Source organism: Parus major, chromosome 6 (assembly GCF_001522545.3).
Source record: "Parus major isolate Abel chromosome 6, Parus_major1.1, whole genome shotgun sequence".
Classification (NCBI taxonomy): domain Eukaryota; kingdom Metazoa; phylum Chordata; class Aves; order Passeriformes; family Paridae; genus Parus; species Parus major.
In genome coordinates this window covers 4,987,965-5,010,005 of record NC_031775.1, presented here as the reverse complement: position 1 = coordinate 5,010,005, position 22,041 = coordinate 4,987,965, and the positions used below count along the sequence as shown (strand labels likewise).

General features: G+C 37.6%; 1 long non-coding RNA gene across 1 annotated transcript; it reads right to left on the bottom strand.

The window, feature by feature from the left end:
• Positions 1-6,437: 6,437 nt before the first annotated feature.
• LOC107206661 lies at positions 6,438-13,645 on the bottom strand. Its single transcript, XR_001522493.2, has 3 exons — positions 13,483-13,645; positions 7,568-7,677; positions 6,438-7,102 (listed from the first exon to the last, which is right to left on the bottom strand). It is a non-coding gene; the product is annotated as an uncharacterized LOC107206661 (long non-coding RNA).
• Between the last annotated feature and the right edge of the window lie 8,396 nt (positions 13,646-22,041).

Genomic DNA, 22,041 nt, shown 5'->3' with positions numbered 1-22,041 from the left:
TCCATAATAAAGGTATTTCTACAGAATATTTCCCATTGCATATTAGAAAGATAGAGGTCACTGGCATTTACATAAGCAAATCACATTCTTTCAACAGACAGGCAAGGGGTAACCTTTTTTGTGCAGTTAGATTGAATCCAGTGGAGATTTTGCTCAGAACAGAGAAAATTGAAGTGCATTCCAAGAAAATTAATTCCCTTATTTACCTATTTTAATTCAAATTGGTTCATATTTGTAGAATATGATGTCACCAATTCCAATGACCTTTAATGTCATGAGGAGCCTTGTTTGATTACACATCTAAAGAGACAATGCCAATTTCCCTTTGATTCAATTGCTCACTGTTGTAATACTTGCGTTTGTGAATCATGAGCTGGATCTCTGCAATTTACCATGGTTTTAGTAATTTCACTGATGATGAGGACAATGTGTTCTACTATTTGAAGAAAGAAAACCACTATGTGCTTTAATGCTGTGTGCATTTTAGATGTTGTAGGACCTGAGCTTATCTTTCCTCCAGTATCATCTGCCACAACATGCATCTCCACAGCAACTCTAGCTCTCTGTAATGAGGAGGCTTGCCCTAGTGGAACCTTTGGTTTCCACAGAAATGGGCATCATGGCAATGTGTAAGAGGGATTTTCCTCCTTTTCTGTGCCTTTTCCTATTAGCCCCATAGGAAAAAACAGAAGTCTGGTCACTGCAGAATATGATAAGAAACTGATAAGTAAAAATGAATTTTCAAGGTCAAAATACATATAGAATTTCATTAAGAGCAACTGGATAATAAAAATAAAAAATAAAAAAAAAAGAAAATTACCATTAATGCACAAGTAATTCCATTTTCTCTTCATCTGCCCCTTGTTTAATTCTGTCAACCATTGCAGGCACTGTATTTCCATTTCAATGCATTATTTAATGGATAGAGGCAGTTTGGGGGAAGGGAGGAAGATAATTCAATTTGGACAGACATCAGAATTTCTGTAAACATCTGGTTCTGTTTAAGAGGGTTTTTAAGCATTTAATACAAGATGCTATTAAAAGATAGCAAATGAATGCTGAGTGTTCTTACTGTGTAAGAAGTGTAATTTTCCCCTCCTGGAAGTTTGCATACAAGTGAACTTGAGTCAAGTTTGTAGATAGGTTTTGCAAAGACAACCTTGCATTATCTAGTGTGAGAGAGACTTGCAAGAATAACAGTTAAAGTCATTAAAGACCTTACTGAAGAAGAAATTCAAAAGATGATAAAGCCCAACTGGATACATTTCATCCAGCTGGATTTCAGTAATTGAATAAACATAGTTGAACAAGTAGTTAGAGATGAAAAGAGTGTAGAGAATAAAAATGAAGAAAATTAAAAATTCATGTCACACTGGTCTAGTCTTTTTCTCATTTGGACAGGACTCTGTAGATAACTTGGAGCATTGCCTGTGTCTTTGATATTCTCATATTAAGTGATATGTTCACATGATAACAATGAAAAATATGCTTTTAGCACAATTCATTATTAATAACATGTTTCTTATTGTCTTGAAACATTTCAATAATTTCAATCATTCAATCATTTCAAACATTTTTTATCCAGTAAAAATAAATTCTCCAAAAGATATAAATAGGATTAGTGTCACATCTGCAAGTAAATGCACTTGATTTAGAGATTAGATTGAGTAATTTCAAGTTTAAAAGTGTACATTCAGAGAGGAAATAACATAGTCCAAGAATGAAAATTATGTTTTGGACCCCACTGCTCAGGCCTTCCTATTTTGCAGATCAGCTGCTGTTGATGCATGCTGAGCAGGCTGTAGTCAAGGTTGTCCTTCCTGTAAGGGTTATCCTTGAGTCAGGTTTTCATTTTAGAACAGAAACTCTAAATATATCAAAATAGACTACAGACAGTGAAATTCTTCTCATTTTCAAAGCAAGGACCTCAAAAAGGTACCTGAAGCTTGCATAAGCATTTTGAGACAACTTTAAGTATGTGAAGTGTAGATAACATTCAGTACAGATCTGAACAAAGCTCTGAAAGGGGTTGATCTTAGAGGGGTCATTTTAAAATCTATTTCATCCTTAGGACTTCTGTTAGCTTGCTGCATGCTTTTTCTGAAGAATCTTCCCTCAGACTTGCTGGTTTGTGCCTCTGCCTTATATTTCATGTATCTGGTAGAGATACATGAAGAGTAGAGTAGAGTACAACCCAGATCAAAGGATCTTTGTTTAACAAAGAAGCTTGTTTAACATTTGTTTTTAATCAACCACTCTAAATAAGATGGTTTGTGAAAAGAATACTCAAAATATTTAGATTTTTCTTCAAGTTTAGATGCACCTTCATATTTTCTCTAAATGGACTACCGATGTTCTTCTTTCACACAGACTTTCTGACACAGTTGCTTCTTTGATCAATTCTCATCCTCCTGAGGTGTTTAATTTAGAATTAATTGATATCTAAAAGTGGCCTAAATGAAGGTCCAGTTTTTGGATTTATTTATGCTGGTGATACTGCACTTCAGGAATAACCAGCTGCTTCCTACTTAGCTAGATGGAAAATGTAGGGCTGGGCTGGGGTTTTGCTGTTGAAGTACAGTCTTGGTCATATTTACTTAGCGCTTTCTCATCTATTTTAATTCAGGTTTTCTTTCATGGTTACTCAAAACCTGAAGTGCCAAACTTTGTCACACAATCCAGTAATTTGGCAAGAAAACAGCTGAAACAGCTGTTAGAATTCTCAGCTCAAAAGAACTCTCAAAATCAAAGAACAATGGTAAAACACAAAAGAGAACTTTGTATTCCAGGCCTCAAAATGTAGATTGATCACAACTGTCTTCTCTTAACAAGGACATCCTATGTTTTTCATGGCAACACCATCTTTTACTGGGGAGAAAAAGTATTCTGTGTGCCACGGGTACTGAGAGCCCTGAGAGCAATATATTTGTTACACAAGAAACATTTGATAAGATAAATGACCTAGCTTGGTCTATTTAAATTTTATAATCATGAATACTGGGAACAGCACTTTTTTACATTTAGAGGTAGGGCCAGAGGGAGAACACAGACAGCACAGTTTGCCTAACTCATAACATGACAGATTTTGGACCTGGCTGGGCTCACAAATGATAAATCTTCCAAGGTCAGCTTAAGATATGTTTCTGTTCTCCACCTCACCTTCTGATGGAGGTTACTGCACTTGAAGCAGGAAAAGTGGGATGAGGATCATGTGTCTTAACTCCCAGTACAAAACAAATTTCATGCTCTGGAAAGCAGAGATTCAGCCACATAGCCCAAAGATTCAGCCCTTCTGCTGCCTTTGCGCTGGGAATAGTAATGGTCATGAGCTCAGAAATGGTAGTCAGGAGCACTGGCTTCTCAAATCAACTCAGGAAGTTATGCTAAATTAAAGGGCATTGAAACTTCCTCTAGGAGCTGTATATTTAACTTGAGTCACCTATTATACATGCTGTGTGGATGCTGAATACTAATGGAATAAAATAAAGTGGAGTAAGAGGAGGGTTGAGCATAAACTTGTGCCCGTCACCTTCCAGTGCTCCTGACTGACACCACACTTGCACTGGGTATGACAAGATGGTGTGGTGCAGGATCTGTCTCAAAAATGCCAACCATAGACTTCAGCTTTGCCCAGTTAAGGAACTTAAATGACATCAGCTTGATTTATTAAGCCAGTAGTAAGTTGCTACTTTTATTGTGTGACACTGGGTGCCCACCACCAAAGATAATAATCTGAGTTTCTTTCTCCTTTCCTGAAAATGGTCTGAAGACCAAGCACTATGCAAAGAATCACTTTTCCCACTACTAATTGGTGTAAAGGTCATTTAGAATAAACTGTTTTCAAGTCTTGACACTCCAATTATCTGCTAAGTTCTCCCTTAATATAAAGAGTTTAAATGGATGGAAAATTTTGTTTTCATCACATGAAATCAAATGTTTTGTGGTACTGCTTTGAATACAACTAGTGAGGAACAGAGAGTAAAATCAACCTAAAAGCAATGGTTTAATTTAAGGACAGTTTCATCTCAGCTTTCTAGGGTTTCTCTTCTTTCCACTTCAAAAGGAACACCAAAAAATAAGTGTATTTGCACATCTGTTAAATTGCAAGTGGGTTTTGTTTCCATGCAAAATTTCTGTATTATACACATGGAAGTACAGTACATGATTTCTAATACAATTACATTTTCATTAGATGTTTTTGTTGGCAAGAGTCCCGTGATGAGTTCACAGAGCTCTGATCTGCTCTTGTTACAAGTATACAAGTTTTCAGGAGACTTCAGGCATCATTTGTCCCTGGAAAGAGAAGTCATGCCTTTTGGTTTTAAGAACAGTTCTGTTGGCTCACTCTGTTGTGGGGTAGAGAGCACATTCTGCTAAACTTTCTTCAGATGTCAACTAATTTTCCCTTCTTTGATTTCAGTGCAGTCATATCCATTTTATACTACTGCAATTAGGAATTAGGACATCTTGGTACTGCACCTGTTATTCTGTTTTATTATTATATTTATATTATTCTATTTACAGAATCCTCTTGCAATTTGAATCACAGTTACATTGATATAGGAGATGGCACAGGCAGGCATATAGCCCACAAAATATAGTGTTTTCTGGCCTTTCAGTGAGGGCTGATCTTGAGTATGGTGCCATGAGAACTGTGTAAACCAACTGCAATTCATGACTATGACTGTTATTTAGTTATTGTAGTAATACTTTCAGCCAAAGAACAAATCTGCATCTGACCACAAATTAGCAAGGGGTACCCAGGTGAAACATGAAGAGAATGCAATCTTTGCAACGAATTCATCATAAGACACCCCATAGATTTCCTTGAAAACAACATTTAGGATGTAGACAGGAGGACTGCACAGTACATTGTATGTGAGAAATGTAGTATTTCCCCTAAAATTATGTTCTCCTTTGTCTACTGATTGCAAAGAGTAGATAATTCCTAGGAAGGAGATGAGGAACTTCTAAAGGTAGAAACTCTTTTCCATTTCTGATTGTCTGAATTCATAGGGGCAGATATGTTATTCCTGCAGGAATATACAGAAAAAACCTTTTATTTTACAGAAAATGATGTCACTCATTTTCATAAATCTGTTCTGGAAAAGAAATAACTGCTTAACCTGTAAGAACACAAGCATTTAATCTAAACCACACTGACAGTCCTACTGCAGTTACATCTTCATCACCTGTGCCTGGCTTTTGGTAAGAGAAAAACTCAGCATCTCTCTTCCTGGACACATTGCATAACGTGTGTTTATGTTCTGTGTTACATGCATTCTGGATCATAAGAAAAATTAAGAAAATAATTAACACTTTGAAGCAGTTGTTAGAATGTTACATGGATATATAATTTGCTTGCCACATACTTACTTACAACTGTAAATATATGTATTTTAAAAATCTTAGAAGCACAAAGAATAAGCCAGTAACAGGAGCTATTGTAGCGGGAATAAAGAATTTGGAGTTTTTTTGGTCAGTTGGTTGGTTTTATGTAAAAGAATTTATTTGGCTATTTTTTAATTCATAGTTTCATTCAGTATGTTATGTGTAATAAACTTGGGTATCATGCATGGTTGGGATTGAGCAGGGAAAAAGGGCCTGGCTTTTCCACCATTCACAGTTGTTGTAAGAGTGTGTGAACAGGAAATAATGAAAAACTATTTCTTTTCTGTTTAGGCCTTATCCCATAAGACTCTGGATGGGTTTTTTTTCTGTTTTTCCCTGCAAGTCATGTTTACTCAATTTTTAACAGGGGTTAAAAAGAACAATCTCTTGGGAAAAAATGCACAAGAAACACACATATTGGAAGATGTCATAAATAAGATTATTCTGCAACTGGTTATTGTCCTCAATACAGTGTGATTGAGAGATTTGTCTTTGAATTTTGGAAACTTTTGCAAACTATGACCTCTCCAGTTCTGACTAGTGCATTTAAAGGGTGTTGAAAGACTCCAGGCTACACACTTCAAAGTTGTGCTGAGGGGCAAGGGCTGTAAAAGTGCTGACACTCCTCATCATGATCAGAAGATCATCCTCACAGCTGTCAAACTTGTGACAGCCAACTTGGAAGCCTGACCTCCATGGCTGTCCTGGAGCCAGAATTCTTTGATATCCCTAGCCGATTGTTGTGGTCCTAGAAAGGATTTTTAGGAAGTCTGTATTGGATTCATTGGAAATTTGCAAGTCATGGATGTTTTGAGAGGAATTGTGTGCATTTGCCTGGTTGATTCCACTTCATGAGTCTGTTTTGCTAATTTTCAGATTTTTTTTCTGAAATTCCTAATGTATCTTACAAGTTCAATAGGAGGACTGAGAAATTCCAGCAGCTCTCTTTCCTGTTTCCACCCACAGGTGTCACATGCTATGCCAGCTGTGTGCAGATTGCTGTCTGTCATGATTAGGTTGTGATAGTGCAGCATTTCCATTTACACTGGTTCTGCACATCCCCATGGTTTTACTCCTTGATATTAATTCTCTAAAATAAGGGGATGTTTTCAGGGATATTTTCCAGCTCTCTTATTCCTAGGGGGGCTCCTGATATAAAGGTGGCTAGTGTAAGTCCTTGGGTGTTGTGGCACAAACTAAGGATATATTTCACAGCAATGGATACATGGCAGTCAGAGAAAGGGAGTTTTGGAAAGCCAAATAATTTTCTTAGTAACTTGAACTCATGTCTTCTTACAGTCTGATTGGCAAACATAGTCTTGAGCCTTTAAAAATGTCAAAGCATTATCATTCAGGCTTTAATGGCAGAGAAGAAAAGTCAAGTCATTTATTTTTAGTTCAAATCCAGCAAGTTTCTGTAGAAGCCACAAGAGGACCTTTGATTTCTTTTTAAAATTATTCTCAGTTTGAAGCTGTTGCACTTTATTATAGTGCTGTTTTTGAAATAATAGTTAATCATTAATCAGAACTCCTTGCAGCAACCAGTTTTGTGTAGCTTCTACAAACAAGGGTTTTTTTGCATTTTATTCAGTTTCTAATCTAATTTCCGCATCCTGTTTTTCTGTGGCACTTATCTGCTCCAGTGAAATTGTTCAAGGAAATTTCATAATCATTAACTCTCTATCTGCATATCCATGATGACTCTTCTCTCCTAGAAATTGAAAGAGAACCACAAAACTCATTCAGTACTGGAGAGTCCTTATTTTCTTTTGGCTACAGAAATTCATGTAGAAATATAAATCCTAACCCTGGAAAGAAACCAACAGTGTTAGCACATCCCCAGTTTATCCCTGATTTCATTGTCACCTACTTTTGTATCTGCTACCAAAATGGAGTGAGACATGCTTTAAGATTACCTCAGAGTAATGTGACATGCCATTCATATCAGGTTGTCATGTCAGGGGTGGTATCTTATATAATAATAAAATATCAGGTAATGTTGCTTGGCAGCTGTAAAACTTCCTGCATTTAAGAGCTACTATCCAAGTCTGTTTCACAAAAAGCAAAAGTATTGCCTATTAAGCCTCCTTAAGTAGTGATATTTACAAGAGTCAGCAAAGCCATGGAAAATTTATTTTCACATCATCACCACTTGTTACTTGGTTTTATCTCTCACCTGAGTCCTTCATGTTCTCCATTGATGCTCTTGTTTCTGATTCAGGCATATTGGAAGCTCGCTGTTTGAAAAGGTTGCACTGTGAAACTCACAGGAAATCCCTCTACTACCTGTCCATAAAACAGATGAGGATCAAGAGTTATGAAATTTTGCTTCTGATTTATTGCAGGAATAAATAATTTCCCCCTTTAAATTCTCACCAATGAGAAAATCCTGCATGTTTATTATGTTTGTGTTAAGATATTTTCTGTTCATGCTAAGGCTTTCTCTAAAGTTGTGTATAAAGATATATATGGCATTTATGGTTCAGAGAGGCAGAAAATTTTGGTACTTCTTATGACTGACAAGACAGTATTAGATCTTGACCAGTAATTGAAATAAATGCATTAATATTTAATTTCACATATGAAAGGCCACCTGGTTCCTGTTCCTGAAGTAATAAGAGCACTTAACTTGGATTGCATTTAGGCTTTTGTTTAAAAGGTTTGTAAACCAAGTAATGGAGATATTTTATGATTAGTTATCCTTACACAACATTTATGAAGTCAGACTTGTTTTCCAAGACAGTTTCAATGTTAATATTTAACAACTCTCTAATTGAGATAAGATAGTAATAGAAATGTAATGTTAACCAATAGAATAAAAACACTGAAGATATTTTGAAGTACCTGACAGATATTTATAAATGAACATTATCCACTTTGAAATTATTTTCAGCAGAGATTTCTGTATATCACCTCATCTTGTATCCAAAGATCTAGAAAAAGCCATAAATTTCTGAGTTACAGAGTTGGAAAGGGTTTGATTTTGCTTGAAGGCCTATGAAATAAATGGACCTTACAGGCATTAAGCAGGTATATCTCATTGATTTTACTGTGAATGATACTTTCTATAATACTTCTCATTTGATTCTTCACAGAGGTGAACAAATTTTTAAAAAATATTTGACTGGACTCTTTATCCAAAAGTTTATAGTTGAAGGATGACTTTTGAAAGATTGCATATCCTCCAATGAATACATTGGAAATTATGTAAAATTTATAAATTAGAGTGAACCTCATGGTTCCAGTTTCTGAAGCTGTTCTTAATGTATAAAAATAGAAATTGCAATCATATCAAAAGTCAGTTTTAACAAATGAATCCTGCAGACTTTAAAGTAGCATTTTTCCAGTTCACTAGTCTGTCCATTCAAGAGTAAACAGAATAAAAGGTGTTACTTAAAAGGGAATAATTTAGACAAATAATCAACAGCATTGGATAGATTTTTTTTTACTTCATAGACTTCAATTTGGTGTATTTTTACAGAAGATTTTATCTGTTATGCTTCTTACAATCAGTTTAAAATTAATCTAACTAACAAAAAATGTCTCCTGGAAAAATAATTGCCTATGTTCCATGCTGATATAATAGCTATTATTTGAATAACTAGTCTAAGTAGTCCATGTGCCTGTTAGCACATGGAAGTTTTTGCATAAAAGCGATTGCAGATCTTACAGTTTGTATTTTGTTCTAGGCATGAGTGGAGTTTTTGTACATTTCCTGATAATCTGGGTGAAGTGCAAGGCTGGATTTGCAGCATTTAGTAGCAACCGAAGTGCTGGGTGCTGATTAAAAGAACAGTACATTTTAAAAATAGGACCTGTCATTCTTAACCTTCCATCCAGAAATTGTCGCCTTTATTTGATCTAGACAAAATGTTTTCTACTTTTTCTGAGTGGACCTTGTATTTAACAATTTTAGATACCTTAGAGAGTCTTCCTTGGTAGTAATGCAAGAAGACCCATTAGGAATAACTAACATTTAACCAGGTTTGTTCTCTGGAGAAATATGGTACAGCTTCTATACAAAAGTGGCAGATGGTGGTAGAAGCATTGATCATTCCTGAGTTCCAAGCAAACATCATTTTAGAGCTAGAAAATGTTTATGTATGGTCTTCCTATTCAAGAATGGACAGGTTTTGTTATTTGTACTATCAAAAGGCTTGTACTATCAAGGGCATTTAAAGGGGTTTTTTGCTGGCTTTTTTGGTTGGTTGGTTTTGGTTGTTTCGGGGTTTTTTGTCCAGATTTGCAGTGATTGAAACACCATTTGTGGCCAAAGATTTGTGGAAATGTCCCCAAGAATTTTGTGTATGGACCCTTCTCAGCTGAAAACAAGCTAGAGTAGTCTCTGCAGTCAAGGCATGGAACCAATCTGTTTGTTTCAAAGAACCTGAGTTTGTTCTTTCCACAACTTTTGATACAGGTCAGTGATTCCATTAATGTCACCTGATAAGCAAACCATGACCTTTATAAATTAATGATCACATGCCCTTGGAAACCTAGCCCTTGTTTTAATTTAAAACAGAAGTTCTTTAATTCTGGGAGGGTTTTTCCCCCTATTTGGAAGCAGTCAACTGTGTATTATCTTTCTGCCATGGCAGTTCCTGAGTATGTCCTGAAAAAAATCAAAGTCTTGTATTAATTCCTACATATTATACACTTATTAATTTTACTGTGATTTGTTGGATGGAAATATATGGTATATTATTCCCAAAAAAGATAAAAGCCAGCACATAAGGAAGAAGAGCATTAGAATCTCTTTTAGAATAGCAGTTCTGGTATTAGACAGTGAAACTGCCACTTCTTCTCTATTGTTCCCCATGTTTTATCCTGGATATTGGTAGGATTGACAGACACAGCTACCTAAGAAAATGTAAATATAGAGTTATTACTATTTCTGCATTTTAGGAAAAAAACAGTATCAATAATAATAATAATTGAAAGTGGATTGATCCCTTCAGGAGAGCTAGCAACTTTTCTAACATCTCTCAAAGCATCAGTCTACCAGTGTGTGAGGCACACACACAGGCATGCAGCCCCTGTGACTTTTTCCTGTACTTAAAAACATTTAAGCCTCACTAGGCTTATCTATTTTTAAAGAAGGAACACTATAAAGCTGCTTTAAAGGGAAAACCTGAGTTATAAAGTGTGAATTCATTTAGCAAATCTACAACCTGAAATCCTTAGTGATTATGGGGAATTAATTTTCATGAGATCTGCCTTCTGCATGAAGAGAAAGTTAAGACATCCAACAGATTGGGGTGGGAGAGGTTAACATTTCCAACAGGAAAACCTAGACACAGGGATTGTTCCATTTCTATAATGTAGGATTTCAGTCAGACTATTTTACACATACATATAGTGTAAAATCCACTATCCCAAATCTGAAATTCATGCTGATTTGTATACAGCTTATGGATGGAGGGGTCAAATTCAGCTTTTTGATACAAATCATAAGGCAGTTGAACTCAAAAGGAGTCAAAGGTATAATGGATGAGTACAACATAACATTGAGGCATACTGAGAGCCCTGAGCTTACTCTGAAGTGAGTTTACTCTTGGAGACTTGCCCTCTCCCTGTGGGATTCCTAGTCCATTATACACATCAACAAAAACAATTGTCAAGATAAGAACCAAGACTTTAGCCAGAGAAATTGCCAGGGACACTAAAATCCAGTACATTCAGATTAATCCCGACCTCTTCAGGAGGTAGATGTGCTATTTTAAATCTTCCCTGAAGTGGGAGCTTTTGAGTTTGAAACTATTTTTCTTTCAGTTGGAGAGGGGATTAGGAATATTTTTCTTGATTCTGACTTGGTACACAATTTTGAGGATATTGGAAAGTCTCTGTAAAGCCCAACCCCCCTCTCTCTCTCCCTCTCAGGGCTATTTTGCCAGGGCCTGTGGCTATTTTTTGGTATTCCTCACCTAGACTTTAGGGCTGGTAAGAGATACGGTAGTGTGACTTTTTACTGGCTCTATGGTCTTCTACGCAGCATGAATTTCCCAAAAAGGAACAGTATTGTGCAGTTAGCGTGAATGTGGTAGCTTTTTCTGGCTATGACGTTCAATATCCTGAACAATTCTAAATGTGACTGCAATCTCATTCATTTTGCTGATTGTTTGTGAAAAATGAGCATTGCAGGAGCTGAAGGTTCCAGCTGGAAGTAATAGGTAATGTTCTATTAGATGCTTACAGGCTCATAAAAAAAAAAATAACCCCTTGACTGCTCTGAAAACGGAACAAACCTAAGAATGAAATGGTGGAATTGAGCCTCATGCTTTTCAGGGTAGCCCTATTTACTGAACAGACTTTCCAATCCTTCATTACCTCTGTATTTATTTATGCTTGACAATGCTTTATAAAAAACTTGAAAGGTATTCAAGTCATGCTCATGACAGAAATCTGCTCTGTAGTCAGGGAAAACAACTGTACTGTGGAAGGCCACCCTTGTAGCCTGGGTTGAACGGTCAGGGTAAAAAAGATACACAACCAAGTGTGTACAAGTATCTCACAACTGCTGAACCTGACTGCAGATTTAAAAATGGCCAAGTCTCATACCAAAGCATTAAGGTGTAAAATATTCCTTCTTACCAAGCAGCTAAATCCTTATTACAGCTATGCTACTCATCATACCTAATCCTGTGATGTCCAGAGTCTTCCTATATCTCACTGAAACTAAGCTCTGCATACCTTGTGCACTGGGATCTATACATAGATGCTTTCAGACTGTACAAACAAGTTCAAAATAGAGGAGTTTCTTGTGTAAGGCATTGATGAGACAATAGATCCCTTTATGAGGCTGTTAGACTACAGAAATGAGCAATTGTTCACATTATATTTAATAAATCCCTTGGCACTCTGGTAAAAGGACCTAAGTTTAGCTGAAGTCTTGGCATGAATGTACTTCCAGAGGTTTAATGACCTTTCACTTTTTGAGGTGTTCTTTATTTAAACCAATGAAAATGAGCTCCACTTAAAGGATTTTAAATGCTGATTAAAAATTAAATCAGCTGTTCATTAATCCCAGGTGGCCTTGTTCTAAGAGCAGTAATTCAGAGAGACTCAAACAAGTAGTCTTTTTTTATGTAGCTAGATCTTGAGTTTGGAGAGCTTTATTAGAGCTGTTTATAAATCATAACCAATCTTTCAACTTACAATGAAAATGGATTTGTAAGCACAGAACTTCTCCCCTCCATTTCTGTCCCATTTGTTAGAAATAAGGAAAAAAAAACAAGCACATTTCTAAGGATTCCATATGGCATGTCTAGCAGAAAATTAAATAGCTGCAGTATTTTCAAGTAAACCAAATACTGACATAGTCAGTGCCATCACATTAATAACAATATAAACTGAAATATTAGCTATAGAATGTCTTACTTTACCTATTTGCTAAATTTTCTCCAGGGTTGAAAAAGTTTCAGAAACATATACAACAGAAATGAACAACAATAAAACTTCAGTGGATTAGCTTTCTTTGGTTGGGTGTTATTGTTATTTGATTTTTTGGTTTTGGTGGGTTTGAAGTTTTTTTCCATTATGGCTGCTAAGAGCACTGATATGGGATTTAAGTAGTTAAACATTATTTAAAATGCTGGGAGAACAAAGTTTTCAAGTTTATAAAGGATAACTTATCTGAGAAGCATGAACACTCACTGCTTGAACACTAAGATAGTTTTCTGGCACTTTTTCTGTGCTTTTTCAGTAACAAAATTTCACTTTATATTATATAAAGAACTTTCTGATCTTGGAATGCAAGCTTAACTAGTAAGAGGTACACTTGGACAGTGCAAAATATTTGTGATCACTGGGAAAAGATAAGGCAGCACATTTTTGAGAACATTTAGATATAATAAGAAAATACTGTTATTCCATGCAAATCCCTGTGTTCCACCACAGATAACACTTGTTGCTTTTTATAGTCCATATAACTCTTTGCTCATTATTACCTGTAGCAAAATGAATGCCCAAAGGTTGATGGGTGAAATATGTTGCAGGGTATTAGGGGAGCTATGCAGCATTGTTACCTTGGTCCTGCTTGCAGCAGAAAAAACGGAAAAAACAAGCCTTGTTGGCTGAAGAGTTTGAAATTACCTTTCTTGAGCAGATTAGGGCCTTGATTCCTGTGCCTGTCTAGTTATGTGTTAGCTCCTCTTACAGTGGCTGCTCTGGGGATGCACCAGGAGCGCATCCTTATATTCACATATTGCTTGAAAAGCCTGGCAGAGCTGAACAAAGCTGTGTATCCCAAAGAGCTGCGAGGAAAGCTGGCTCAGTGCTAGTAGCCAGCTGGCCCTTCTCTGACCCTCCTTGTGAATGCTTTGTCTGGCAAAAGTTGTAGGTGACCAGGACGCTGTTGTTCCCAGGCCCATGAAGAGAGGCCGAAGAGACTGGTCAGGGATGTTATGAAGACAGGGCTACAGAGACATGAAGGTGTCCTACCAGCTTGGGGGGGGGGTCATGCAGTCACACTCACGCGCTTTTTACCTCATGACTTTCTAATGGCTTCTGGAATTGGGCACGTGACACCAGGGAATGCAGTGTGTGTGTCTGAGGTAATGAGCAAACATCCCTAAATAGGGTGCCTGTCTAGAGAAGTATTCAGACTTTGGTCAGTGAAACGCTAATGTCCCGTACCACTGCTGCCCCCCAGGTTAAGTTTATTTTTATTTTTTTCTGTCCTTGTTGGAGAAAGAATAATAATTTAATTGTAGAGTAAGATTCCACTTTAAATGTCAAATTCTAGGAATCCTTTCTACTGCAATGCTAGTGCAGAGCAGATTGTAATGCAGTGGTAAGTGTATGCCTAAAATAATGAGAGCACTGATTTTTTGAAGAATGTCCTTGGTTGATAGGTGTATTTAATTATCCAAAGGTTTTGGAAAAAAGTTATTTTCCAAGGTAATGAGATTTTCCCTAAAATCTCCTACTGTTCTACTGCTCAGGAATCTTCACTATGAGACTATAGACATAATGTATTTGTAGAAAATATAGTGCTTTGAACAGAAAAAGCAAAAAATTATATATATGGAAAAGAGTATTAAAAACTACATGGACAGCATAACCCTAGCTATCTTTTGTATTGGTATATTAGTATTGCATGCTGTGCTGCACGCAGCAGAGCTGGGATTCCATTCTTCTACCTGTCATGTACTACTATTTTTTTAGCACAAGTGTAGGAGCCATGCCTTTTGAGAAAAATACAGAGAAATGGCAGATATGCAAACACCAATAAATAAAAAGCATGGCATGGATGTTTCACCTTGAAATTCATTCCCTCCTTCCCGTCTGTTTCTGGTTTCAGAAAACCCTATTGGTGTTTAGTTTTTTTAAAAATATTTATTTTGAGTGGCTGGATGAAATTGTCACTTTCTGTGCAAAGAAGTTGTCACTTTCTGTGCAAAGAAGTTATCACTTTCTGTTCAGTTTCATATTCTCTCTACCTCCCCTGCAAACAGAATAATTACTTTACAGGGGAAGGAATATCTCTACGGAGAGGTCAGATCTGTGTGAACAGAGGAAAGAGATTTAACAGGCTCAAAAAAGACTAGGAATGAGAATATATTACTGCAAAGATATTTGTTTTGCACAGCACATCTCTAATCAGACATCAAAGGTGTGATGTTCCTTTTCACCAGCAGCTTTGGTGCTTTTTCACTATTAGAGGGCACTGTGGTTCTCTTTATTAGCAGAAGTTTATAAATTTTCCAGTATGGATGGAACTACACCTCCAAAAATGTATTTTTGCCTCCCAGTCATCAAGACTTTTGTAATTACTTCCTCTTTGTATTCTTAACTTTCCTTCATGAGAGTATTGCTAAATGAAAATCTTTCCTGGCCCCTGGGCTAGATCCAAAGGTCTTGTGTTTTCAAGTGCTCATTGTTACTGTGTCCTGCTCTAATGTGCTTTGTTTATTTATGGGAATAAATCACTGGCTCATGCGAAGCATGTCAGCTCTCCAGATGATCTATCAGGGCAGTTAAGCTCATTTCTCCATTCACTGTACTCTAAACATAAATAAAGCATTCTCAGTCTCATTTAGATGTCAGAAACTGCCTAGTAAAAATAGCACAAAATTTTGTTTAGATTTATTAATCCTCCTTTATAGAGTAAATTAATATAGTTGGAATGTGGGGCTGTCTTAAGGAAAATTTAAGCTGAGCTGGTATGTTTACCTGGACAATTGTTCCGGGCTAGGACGTATCAGGCCAGTTTCAGCAGCTCTGTTGACACATAGCAACATGTTTAGTGGCTGTGATTTTACTGCTTGCAAGTGAACATCCCCTGTATATTTAGCCTAAAATGTGATGCCACACCCTCCATAAACTTAGAATATTTTCTTGCATCCTTCTGTTCTTTTGAGTGTATTCAGTGTTTATTTTGGAGCAGTTCTTAAATGAAACAGTTTTATTTAAAAACACACTCTTAATCTATGGGTTATGTCTTCCTTTAAAAAATGTCAACATTCTGCAACATGAAAAAATTATTACACTTGAAAAGCTGATGCAATAATTAGATCCTTGAATAATTACTTAGTTACAGCATCTAAAAGAAGATGCAGGACTGAGATGTAATCCTAGTCAGCCTTCTGTTTTTCACTCTTCATGATATTGAAGTAAGCTATACTGAATAAGAGGATTCTGAGGTGTCTGAAGATATTTGCGTGTGTGCTATGAAATAAACAAAGCTATCATTCAAATAAAATGTAGCCATCATTCAAATAATTCAAATTCTCAGAGAATGATCTTTTTCCAAGGGGTTTATTACTGCTGCATAAGGAGTAGTGAATCAGGCATTGTTACTGGTACTGGCAAAAGTAATAAAGAATCATTGACAGTGGTTTTATAATAAAACCTTAAGGAGAATTAATTATTTTGGGCAGACCTTAAGTTTAACTTTATTTAGCAGCAAGGAAAATGCATGTCAGGAGAGGACATACCTAATGTCCTTTTCAATTCATCTAAGAGTCAGGAATATTTTGAGGAATGCCACAAACACAAGTGCAATTCTAAAGTGACAGAATCTACATTTACACCTCTGATTTTGCTGAAAGGTGTGCAAAACCTTACATATTGGGATTCTGTGTGCCTGAGTGGGCTTCAGCAGAAAAATTATTGTTTCCATTTTGACTTAATCTCAAATGATTGCCTTTGGATCAGTCTTACATGCCAGAATAAGAAAAACAGGTTAACTTTGCCAGAACAACCTATTGTGCCAAATCAGTGACATTTTGTTTATTTTGCCATTCCCAGCATGGAGGATAAAGGCCTTATTATAGAAGCTGTTGGTGGTGTTTAAAAGAAAATTACCCTAAGAGCACAGAGAGGATGTTGTGATGAAACTCTCCAAGTGAAGGTGTGAGTACTTGTGCCTGGAAAAACTGAAAAAATGATATTTGAAATAGGTCAGGCTATTCATATAACTGTAGGCAAACACTCTCAAGTTTTCCTTTGGGAAACTCTACAGAAAACTTTATCTTGTTGCTGTGGAATAAGTTTAGTCTCATGAAGTAATTATGAAGTCAAACTCAGGACACTGAAAGGAAAGAGGTTGTGGAAGGAAGTTGCAAAGTTCATTCTACAAGGCAGAAACAGGTATAAGATAGTGTTGATGGGACTGCTGGCAGCCATTAGGCCACAGAGTCAGACTAGAACTTGTCTGAAATAACTTTGCCATAACACATACTATGGTCATCAAGTCTTCAGCACTGCTTTGTTCTTGCCTTCTGGCCTGGTTTGAGATACTCCTGTCTGGATGAAAAGAGGCTGAGAGAGATGTTTCCTTAGCTGAACATTTTAGAAACAAGCTGGAGTGCTTCTGCAAGCTCCAGTGTGTGGCCTGCTGTCTCCTTTGGCTTCTTCTGTCTATATGTGATCAACTAGAATTGAGGAAAGCCTTAGAAAATAATTCTATCTATCTATCTATCTATCTATCTATCTATCTATCTATCTATCTATCTATCTACCTACCTACCTATCTGTCATCTATCTATCTATCTATCTATCTATCTACCTATCTATCTCTAATACTGCAGGAATGTTTCTCCAATGCTTGGAAGGGAATGCCCAGCCTAGGTGTTCCTTGAGAAGATTCTAGACATGTTAGAAAGGCATGGACAAGATGCAGTAAATATCCAGCAGTCCAACAAATTCACTATTTGATTTCAGCTTATGCTACAAAACCTGTACTTGTTTCTACAAGCTCATGGACTTATGAGTCTCATTCAGATACTGCCTTGTTTGCTGTCTTTGTGTTTGCTACTCAGTCAATGTCAAAACAAATTTCTAATACTGCTGTAGAAGCATCTGTAAACTAACCTGCAAATCCAGAATGAATCACTAAATAATATCCTTTCATTCATCAATCTAGTCATAGGGTCAGAAGAAATAATGTTGATATCTTAGGGATTGTCAAGGTGTTATTTTCATGACAATATAATAGGTATTATTTTCATTTATCAACATAAGGATATGTACAAATATGTCTGTACAAATGTAATATGGGGTATTGTTATAAGGGAGTAACAAAAAAAATCATATGGACTTAAGTAATCACTTGAAGACGAATTCATTTTGCTGCTCATTCAGAACAAACAAAGCAAAGATATGGAGAGTGAGTTAGCCTTAAGGATTGCTCAGGGGTGTCTTAAATCTCAAAAAAGGGGGTTGACTTACAGTAATGAAGTATTTTTTGAAGTTATTTTCCCTTCCTCTTTATAGACTTGGAGATATGTTGGCAGCTCAGATATGATCAACAAGTCTTTTTGGTTTTCTGCTACATAATTTGCCATCATAAATTAGGTGCATATCTTTAGGATTAAATCCCTGAGCTCATTTCCTCTTTTGAAAACTACAGCAGCTGATGTTCTTCTCGATTTTAGCCAGTTTGCACATTCAGGCCAAGAAAGCCAAAGGCATAAAATAATGTGGATATTTATTTGCTTTAACTTGAAAAGATCACTGGTAACCTGCAATTCAAGGCTTGCAACTGAGGTTTCTCCAAAAGTTCCGATGCAGGCAGAATTGATTTCGTGTCAGGAGACAGATTTTAATTAATCTTGCATTATTTCCTTATACTGTTTTTAACAATCACCCTTAAATGTTCAAACCTTCTTGAGAGTATTCTTCAGGCATAAAAAAACCCACAATATGAAATAAATAATTTGATGTTCTCAAAATCTCATAGAAATATATGAGCCCTGCAGTGTGTCAATTAAAAGTAGTTTCTAAATAGTGATGAACACACTTTGTGTTAAATGTTTTAACTGAGATTTATTGCACTAGATTTATGACCTCTTAAACATGATGTAAAAGTCTAGGCTGCATAATTAGAAAGGCAGAGTGTTAATGCTCACATATTATAAAAAAACCATCTGTACCTAAGTGTGGTAAAATAACATTAGGGTAATGTCTTGGCTTCAGTCTTTCAAGGTACTTAATATTCCCTGCACTGTCTCCCTGATAACAAAATGTAAACCTGTTGTTCAACCAAAGGTTTGTCAAGGTGTAATTTCCCAGTAATTTCTAACCCATAACAGGAAGTCAATGTAGTTTTAATAAATCTCCACTGAAAGTTCTTCATGGTGGTCTTTAGTTGCCTGGCCTTCTTTTAAGCTTTAGATGATTACTTGGGAATGTACTTCCTTCTTTGTTCTCTCGGTGGCAGACATTCTGGCCTCCAATATATTCATCCCTCCCCTGCCCCTGCTGCTGTCTAAAATTAACAGAAATCCACACTGGGGAACCCAGCTGGAAAGGGGAGCCAAGAGCCAGCAGAGCTCATTCTTGACTGTGGGGACACTTCTGGATCCCTATGGATAATGCTTCCCTATGGCTTCCTTGCATTCATGCTGATTTCTACCATCTTCCCTTCTCACTCAAGCAGTTAACACATTAGATGTTTATAGAATCATATAATTGTTTAGGTTGGAAAAGACCTTTGAGATCATTTGTGTCCAACCATTAACCCAGGACTACCAAGCCCACCACATGACCCTAAGTGCTCCATGTGCACATCTTTTAAATACCTCCAGGGACAGTGACTCCACCACTTCCCTGGGCAGCCTGTGCTGCAGGCTTGACAATCCTTTCCATGAAGAAATTTTCCCTAATATACAATTTAAACCTCACCTGGTGCAACTTGAGGTGCTTCCTCTTGTTCTACTGCTTGTTACCTGGGAGAAGAGACTGACCACCACCTGGCTGGCTGCATCTTCCTTTCAGGAGAGCAGTAAGGTCCCCTCAAGCCTTCTTTTCTTCAGGCTAAACACCCCCAGCTTCCTCAGTCGCTCTTCATCACATGTGCTCCAGACCCTTCCCCAGCTTCATTGCCCTTCTCTGGACGTGCTCCAACCACTCAATGTCTTTCTTGTCATGAAGGGCCCAGAACTGAACACAGGATTTGAGGTGCCTCACCAGTGCTGGGTACAGGGAGACAATCAGTGCCCTGGTCCTGCTGGCCACACTGTTCCTGGCCTTCTGGACCACCTGGGCATAGACTGGTTCATGCTGAGACACTGTCAACCAGCACCCCTAGGCCCTTTTCTGCCAGGCAGCTTTCCAGTCACTCTTCCCCCAACCTGTAGCACTGCATGGGGGCAACTGTGACCCAAGAGCAGGATCTGACGCTTTGACTCGTTGAACCTCGTACAACTGGCCTTGGCTCATAGATCCAGCCAGCTGAAGATCTCTCTCCAAAACCTTCCTCCAGTCCAGCAGACCAACACTCTCTCCCCAGCTGGTGTCATCTGCAAACTCACTGAGGGTGTACTTCAGCAAGTCACTCAAGCACAACCTGCCTTTTCTAAACCCATGCTGGCTGCGCCTGATTCCCTGGTTGTCCTGTACATGCCATGTGGTAGTACTAGAGTTGATCAAACCCTGCTCTGGCACTGAGGTTAGGCTGTTAGGCCTGTAGTTCCCCAAATCCTCCTTCCATCTGTTCTTGTAGATGTGTCCACTCAATTGTGACCTCCTCAGTTAATCACAGCTGCTGGTAAATAATGGAAAGTGACTCAGTGAGTACTGTCACCAGCTCTTTCCACAATCTTGGGTGGATTCTATCCAGTCCAATAGTATTTTGCATGTCTAGATGATGTAGCAGGTTACTGACCTTTTCCCTTTGGATTATTGAAGGCTTCTTTCTGCTCCCCATCTCTCTCTTCCAGCTCAGAAGGCTGGGTACTTGGAGAACAACTGGTCTTACTATTACAGACTGAGGCAAAGATGGCATTAAGTACCTCAGCCTTTTCCTCATCCTTTGCCAGTGTTTCCCCCCACATCCAATAAAGGAGGGAGATTGTCAGCCCTCGTTTTTTTGATACTGTGTTCATAAATTATTTTTTTGTTGTTGTCTTTTACAGCAGTAGACAGATTAAGTTCTAGCTGGACTTCATCCCTTCTAATTTTCATCCTGCATAACCTCACAATATCCTCATAGTCCTCCTGAGTGGCCTGCCCCTTCTTCCAAAGGTCATAAACTCTCCTTTTTTCCCCTGAGTTCCAGCCAAAAATCTCTGTTCAGCCAGGCCAGTCCTCTTCCCTGCTGGCTCATCTTTTGGCACACAGGGATGGCCTGCTTCCATGCCTTTGAGATTTCCTTCTTGAAGCACATTCATTCTTCCTGGATTCCTTACCCCCACAGGACTGGCTCCAACCAGTCTCTCAACCAGTCTCCTAAATTGGTCAAAATCTCCTTTGGAACGTGGCAGTTCTACTGACCTTTCTTCTTATGTCTCCAAGAAACAAGAACAGTAATTTTGGGAGCACTGTGCCCAAGACAGCCTCTGACCATCAACTCACCCTTCAGTCCTACTGTTACAAACACAGCTCCAGCAGGAGCCTTCCCTAGTTGACTCCCTCACCAGCTGCATTGGGAAGTTCTCTTCCACAGATTCCAGGAATCTCCTAAACCATTCCCTCTCTGCTGTGTTATACTTCCAGCAGACATCTAGTAAGTTGAAGCCCTCCAGGAGAACAAGGGCCATGGACTGTGAGATTTCTCCCAGCTAGTTGGGTGGTCTGTGACAGACTCTCACCATTACATCTACCTTGTTGGCCTTCCCTGATTCTTAACCATAAATGCTCAGCCATGTCATCACCACCATTAAGCTCTCAACCAATGTGATACTCTCTGACATACAAGGGTACTCCCTGCTTACCCATTCTGCAGAGTTATCCTCTATTCTCTCAAATTAATTATTTAAGTTACTGCTTGATGTAAAAGTGTAGACTATTACTGTATTGGCAGTGTTAATATTTAATGATCTAAGGCATAGGGAGGAAGAAGGAAATCAATATTTGTGCAGTGTTTTCCATCTCTTTAGAGAGCTACAAAATTTCTTCTCTCTTCTGTGTATCCATGGATGATACTAACGTTAATTGGAGCAACTATATTTGTTGGGAACTGAAGCTGGGCTTTCAGACTCGTAGTTATTTTATAGTTGTTCTTACTGGAATTGGGAAGCTAGAGGCTCCTTGACTTCTGTAACATAAGCATGTTAAAAATGTCAAAAATCCTCCTCTCAAAAGGGGAAGTTTTCCTCTGAAGAAAATTTCTGGTCTTGATAAACTCTCAAGCCTTTCAGCATTAAAAATGAAGAATCCATTTCTAGTATACACATCTTTCAGGAAAATCAGCTTATAAAAGTACAG